Here is a 7,428-nt window from a genome sequence, read left to right on the forward strand (position 1 = left end):
CCTGAACTGGAAACAAGCATCCTAGGACCGGTTTCGGGGTTTCACCCCTCTTCAGCCAGGATAGCTTGATTCCAGTGGCATGGAGAGCACGGGACTCACGTCTGAGCATACCCGTCCCACTCGGGGTGACAAATGCAAAAACAACAATTGATGGACAGAATGCAGAACAATGTCATACATTCACCCCAGTACAGAGATCTGGGCCTAAACCCATCGTTTTTTTGCTCACCATGCCATTCCAGTTTGAACCCAGCCATATGCAAATCAGTCTTGACCCTGTGCCTCACGGGAACAGTCCAGCCCGAACTGCCAAGCCATGTCCTCCCTGGACTGGAAACAAGCATCCTAGGATCCTAGGACCGGATTCGGGGTTTCACCCCTCTTCAGCCAGGATAGCTTGATTCCAGTGGCATGGAGAGCACGAGACTCACGTCTGAGCATACCCGTCCCACTCGGGGTGACAAATGCAAAAACAACAATTGATGGACAGAATGCAGAACAATGTCATACATTCACCCCAGTACAGAGATCTGGGTCTAAATCCATCCACAGCGTCACCTGGTCCGCACTTCCAAGGGCACGGCAACTCTCCTGCATCTCACACATCGGTGGGCATTCGTCTTCTGTGCCTCCTGGTCAATCCTAAGTGACATAGACTCTGTCCCCTCTGCTTGCAGGTTCTTCTCATCTTTGAATCCACCTTTGGGTTCCACTGGACTCTTTAACCTTCTTCGCCAGCAGCATCTTCACTGAAGTCCTCCATTGTGGTCTACGGCGGTTTCTGATGTCACTTCGCACCTATGCACCTGGTTTCCCTGGTGTAGGTATCCTGCTCTCCAACCTTCCGTCTGCCACGGGGTTTCTTCAGGGTCCTAAAAACTGCAACCGCGACTTACCCATTGACTTGTATTAAGCACGCGGTCGTGTTCCCACTCTGCACACCGCCTTTGTTGGGTTCCTGGGTACTTACCTTGGGTGATTCCTTGGGACCTCTGTTCTTCTACGTCTTCTGGTTACAGTCTCGGCGTGGTTCTCATTCCACTTTCATAGAATACGTTTTGGTCTCTCCCTGGAGACCACTGTGTATTTGTGCTACTTACGTGTTCTACTACTAAAGTATTGTGTGTATTGTGATTATATCTTCAGGTAGGAGATATTGCAATGTGTTAGTGAGTGTTTATAATAAATACATATTTTTACAACTACACTGTGTGGTTCTTTTTCACATATGATTAGTACTGTTAAAACAAGCTGCTTTACACTCCTGAACTAAGCCTGAAGGCCGCTCTCCACAGCTACCACTTAGAGAGCTTTCTAAGGTTGTCTGAGACCACTAAAATCACCATAAGGGTTGTCTGGGTCAGTGCAGGGTGCTCCACTTACACAAGTGAGCACCGTATACTGAGCCAGCCTCCTACAGTAGTGTAAAGCATTTGTTGTACTGACAGAGGCAATAAATGACACACACTGAAGAATAAATCTGAGACCAGTTAGGATTTTTCAAACTTTGCAAAATAAAGCACTGTTTTGTGCAATTACATGCAATAGACGTCAATGGGAGAAAATAGGATAAAGCATTTAAAATCGACCAGTGGGTTCTTGGGGTTCACCTTCTGGATTTAGGTAAGTAGCAGGCCAGGTCCAATGTTTGGGCAGCAGAAGTTCAGAAGCATCCCGAATTCGGCCGGGAGCAGGGTGCTGAGGTTGTTAGTAGCCGGCGCTCTATGAAGAGGGCCACCTAAAAACACGCTTCATAGAGGGACTTAAAGGTAAGTCCGGGGGGTCCTACTCGAGGGAGCAGGTCACAAGGGCCTCGGGACCATTGGAGTATAGATAGTTTGTCGTTACACAGGGTGTGTTGGGTGCAGAGTAGATAGGACTGCCAGGCGTCGCGAGTCCTGGGTAGTTGGAGTCCGGATTGGACTCTTTCTTCTCGGTCTTTGGCATAGGTGGTCCTGTACCCCATATATTAGCACGGCATGGCTCCAGTAGGTCCTGGTGTCCTCTCACTTGTTGGGGGGACAGATCTGACCCTCTGAAGCTGATGTATCTCTTCTGGCTTGAGTGCTGCTTCGCAGTCGCCGGGGAGCAGCGGATCGGTGACCCGGACTTCGCTGTTCCGCGCCTGCAGGCTGCAGGGGAGTAGCTCCACTGCTCAAAGGGAGGTTCTTGGCAGTTGGTCGAAGGCTGTAGGTGCTCCTGAGTTCTTAGAGGCCTCACAGTTGCAGGACGAGACAGCGCACCATGATTGTTGGGCTGGAAGCAGCTGGCAGGGTTTGGTGCCAAGTTTCTGAAGCAGGTCTTCATCGGTTCTCAGGTCAGCAGCTCTTCTTTATTTATTGCTCATCTTGGGAACGTTGAATCTAAATTCAGGTCCCCGGGATTCCACCTAAATTTAGGGGCGTTAAAGGGGGTGACAGTAGCCAATGGGCTACCTACCTTTAGGGTGTCTACACCCTCTAAGTGACCACTTCCTGTGGGAAGGGTCAACACCCTAGCTCTGATTGGTTGATTTCCTACCATCACAAGATGAAGGAATTGAAAAAGTAATCTCCACATTGCTGGTCCGACCTAAGGGATGGTACAGGCTGAATGTGGGCACACCTCCTAATCTAACAAATGTTCCCGCCTGTCCTCCCACCAAAAGGGGAGCAGAAAAGGGTGGTTGGCATCCTCCACGATCTGGTGATGCCTGAGTTGAATTTAAACGGCGGCATTGCCTTTGAAGCTTCCCGCCTTGGCAGGCCCTTCCGGCCTGGAGGAGGTGTGACGTACCTCCACCCAGAGCACGCGTTGCCCCCGGCCTCTTAGAGAGCTGGCACTCACCCCATGAGTTCAGAAACATGTCTGGTGGTGACAGGCTACTAAGACTAGTCACAGACCACACCAGTGCTTGGTAGGTTATCAGGGGACCTTCTAAAATGGTCTCTTGTGTCCATTTATTAATAAATCCAACACTGGCATCAATGAGGATTTATTAAGACGAGATGTTTGGTACCAAACATCTTAGGGTACAGTGAAGCCATCCTGGTGCTGCGTAAGTCATAATGACGGCTGTTCAGCCCATGTACTCTATATGGCTGCCCTGTGTACTTACAACATCAAAGAACTGACCTGGATACTATAGGGTCATATCTGCTCATGCAAATATGTCCACCCATGGGATATAGTGCACCCTACCTTAGGGCTATAAGGCCAGCAGAAGAGATGACTTACCTATACCTCATGCATTGTATGTAGGTGTGCCATGTCATGTCGACTCTTCAGATTTCCATGCACCAAGACACGCAGCCTGCAATGCAAGTGTGCATGATCTTGGTGAAGGGTCCCTAGGGTGGCACACTTTGTACAGTAGCCCTAGTGGACAGTGTTCAGTCCTAGTGCCTATGTACCAGGGGTACCATGTTCTGGGGACTTACAGAGGTTGCTGAAGTTTTGCCAATTGTGGTCCAGTTTTAGGGAAAGAACACTGGTACTGGGAACCTGGTTAGTTAGCAGAGACCCAGTACACCTTATTCAAAGTTGCATCAAAAACCAAGCAAAAGAGGGGGGGGGGAGGGGTACTGCAACAAAAACCCAGCGTCCCACACATTTCACACTAGAAAGTCCTGCTGGACAGCACGACCATAGTGCCCATCCTGACAGACCTGACCGCCGAGACAGTAATGCTTCGTTAACATATGTAGAGAAACCCACGTTGCCACCTGACAGATATCCGGGACTGGAAGTCAGTGTGCTAACGCAGTTGTCGCAGCCTTGGCTCTGGTGGAATCAGCACGCAAACCCTCAGGGGGTTGCTTCTTTGCCAGTAGATAGCATATTTTATTCCAGAGCCCGATCTATCAGGAGATGGGCCGTTTCTGTACAGACTTTTCCTTTTTCACTCCAACATACCCCACAAAGAGTTGATCATCCACCGGAACTCTCATGCGGTTAGGGTAAAATGACAACACTCTTTTTGGGTCTAGTCAGTGGGGTCGCTCCTCTTCCCTAGAGGGATGCCACAGAGCATAAAAAGTAGGCAGAGTGAATGACTGGCATACTGTTAGACCTGGGGGTCTCTAGTTGGCACAGGTATGCACTTGTGACAAAAAGGGACCCTCGCCTCTAGTCAGGGTAAGGGGGTAAACTCCTAAAAAAACCCTTGCTCACCCCCCCTTGGTAGCTTGGCACGAGCAGACAGGCTTATCTCAGAGGCAGTGTGTAAAGCATTTGTGAACACATACAGTAATCAAGTGACAACACCAGCTGAAATGTGGGGAGAACTACCCTACCTCCTGGGAGTTCTCATCACTAAGGCGGAAAAATTTGGACAGACCATTAGCATTGGCGTGTTCTGTACCGGGTCGATGTTCCACTGTGAAATCCATCCCCTGTAGGGAAATGGACCACCTTAACAGCTTTGGATTCTCACCCCTCATCTGCATCGACCATCTGAGGGGCCTGTGGTCTGTCTGAACCCGTAAGTGAGTCCCAAACAGGTATGGTCTCAGCTTCTTCAGTGTCCAGACCACAGCAAAAGCCTCACGCTCAATAGCACTCCACCTCTGTTCACGTGGAAGTAACCTCCTACTGATGAAGGCTACAGGTTGATCTAGGCCCTCCTCATTCATCTGTGATAGAACAGCCCCCACACCATGCTCTGAAGCGTCTGTTTGCACTATGAACTCCTTGGAGAAGTTGGGTGCCAAGGAAACGGGCGCTGTGCACATAGCAGTTTTTAAGGCCTCAAAATCTTCCTGACAGGTGTCAGTCCAAATCACTTTCTTTGGCTGCTTCCTGGAAGTCAGCGTTGTCAAGGGTGCAACAATGTTGCCATACCCCTTGACAAACCTCCTGTAGTAACCTGTGAGTCCTAAGAAGGCTCTCACCTCTGTCTGGATTTTGGGCGGCTCCCAAGCCAGGATGGTTTTAATCTTGGGCTACAGGGGCGCCACCTGGCCGCTCCCTACCTGGTGTCCCAAATACACCACGGAACCCTGCCCGATCTGGCACTTACTCACCTTGATCGTGAGGCCTGCCCTCTGCAGCGCCATCAACACTTCCCAGAGGTGGCGCAGGAGTTCTTCCCAACTGGCGCTGAACACTGCGATGTCATCCAGGTAGGCGGCACTGAACGAGTCCAGTCCAGCCAACACCTGGTTGACCAACCTCTGAAAAGGGGCAGGGGCATTCTTCATCCCAAAGAGCATCACCCGGAACTGGTAGTGCCCATCTGGTGTGGAGAATGCAGACCTCTCCTTTGCCCCATCGGTCAAGGCGATCTGCCAGTACCCAGACATTAAGTCAAACGTGCTGAGGTACCGTGCAGCCCCTAGCCGATCTATGAGCTCATCAGTTCTGGGGATGGGGTGTGCATCAGTCCTGGTGACTGCATTGAGCCCTCGGTAGTCCACAGAGAACCGGAGTTCGGGTGTGGCACACGGCGCGGCAGACTTTGGGACCAAGACCACTGGGCTGGCCCAAGGACTGCTAGAGGACTCAATTACCCCTAGCGCAAGCATCTTGGAGACCTCCTCCTTGATGCAAGCCCTCACCCTGTCAGTCACTCTGTAGGCCTTGTGCCTCACAGGTGTACTATCCCCAGTGTCCACCTCATGGACGCACCAATCAGTGACACCAGGAACCAGGGAGAACAGATCAGAAAACTGTCCCAGCAACTAGTGGCAGTCATTCTGTTGCTCAGGGGTCAGGGTGGAAGCGGGGTTGACACCATCCACTGACCCATCTTGCTCTCTGGCTGACAGGAGGTCAGGAAGAGGCTCAGTCTCCTCCTCCATCCCAGCATCTGTTGCCAAGAGTATGCCCACTTGGGACCTCTCCAAGTGGGGCTTCAAGCGGTTGACATGCAGGACCCTCAAGGGGTTCCTGGGAGACCGCAAGTCCACCAAGTAGGTAACCGGACTTTTGCGCTCCACAACCTCAAAGGGGCCAGTCCACTTATTCTGGAGCACACAGGGCTCCACTGGGGCCATGACCCACACCTTCTGTCCAGGCTGAAGCTCAACCAGAGTGGCATTCTGGTCGTACCACCGCTTCATCTCCTCCTGGCTGGCTTCCAGATTCGCCTCAGCGAGTTGTCTGAAATGCCTAGTCTGGTTCCTAAAGGCCAGCATGTAGCTATATACATCCTGGGGAGGTTTCCTGGGAGATTGCTCCCAGCCTTCTTTGATCAGACTTAGAGGTCCTCTCACGGGGTGTCCATAGAGAAGCTCAAAGGGACTGAACCCTAGAGATTTCTGTGGCACCTCACGGTAAGCAAAGAGCAGGCATGGTAAGAGGACGTCCCACTTACGCCTCATGGGTTCCTCAAGACCCATTATCATGCCTTTGAGGGTTCGGTTGAATCTCTCAACCAACCCATTTCCTTGGGGGTGGTAAGGAGTGGTGAACTTATAGGTTACACCACACTCCTGCCACAGGGACTTCATATACTTGGATATGAAGTTGGTCTCCCGGTCAGACACTACCTCGCGAGGGAATCCCACTCTGGAGAAAATTCCCATCAGTGCTCGTCTCACCACGGGGACCGTCACTGTCCTTAGAGGTATGGCTTCCGGGTACCGGGTGGCATGGTCCACCAAGACCAGGATGAACCTGTTGCCCATGGCTGTCTTGGGGTCCAGTGGCCCCACAATGTCAATACCCACCCGTTCAAAGGGGGTGCTGACTACAGGGAATGGCTGGAGAGGAGCTTTGCGCTTCCTCCCACTCTTTCCACTTGCCTGGCAAGTCTGACATGTCCTGCAGTGAGTGTCTGAACTCCTGCGCATTTGGGGCCAATAAAAATGGGTGACAGGCCTTTCAAAGGTCTTGTCCTGCCCCAAATGTCCTGCCAATGGAACACCATGAGCCAGCCCCAGTAGGAAGGCTCTGAAGCGCTGGGGTACCACCAGCACACGGGCTGACCCAGGCTCAGCAACCTTAGGCTCTGTATACAGGAGATCATTCTCCCAGTAGATCCAATGTGATCCAGGCTGATCACCTGCTATCTGGTCTGCAGCCTGTTGCCGCAGACCCACAAGAGAAGGACATTCTTTCTGCTCCTTGCAGAATTCCTCCCTGGAGGGTCCTCCTTTTTGTTGCCAATGGGTCAGCTCAGGCAGGTCCCCCAGTTCGGCTACCTGTTCCCCTGTAGGCTCCGGGGCATCCCCCTCAGGGTCTGCTCCCTCCTGGACCGTGGGAACTTCGGGGCCGGTTTTCCGCACCCCCTGCCTCTACTCTTGACGACAGGTACCTGGGCCTCCCTCTCAGACTCCAGGTCCTCTTGAGCACCTTTACTTGCTGCCATGGACCGGGTGGTCACACACGCCCAGTCAGGCAAACCCAGCATTTCTAGATGAGCACTCCGCTCCACCTTCGCCCAAGGGGAGCTCTCCAAGTAATTCCCTAACAAACAGTCAACAGGCATGGCGGGCCTCACAGATA

The sequence above is a fragment of the Triturus cristatus genome, chromosome 2_2 (assembly GCF_964204655.1).
Source record: "Triturus cristatus chromosome 2_2, aTriCri1.1, whole genome shotgun sequence".
Lineage (NCBI taxonomy): Eukaryota > Metazoa > Chordata > Amphibia > Caudata > Salamandridae > Triturus > Triturus cristatus.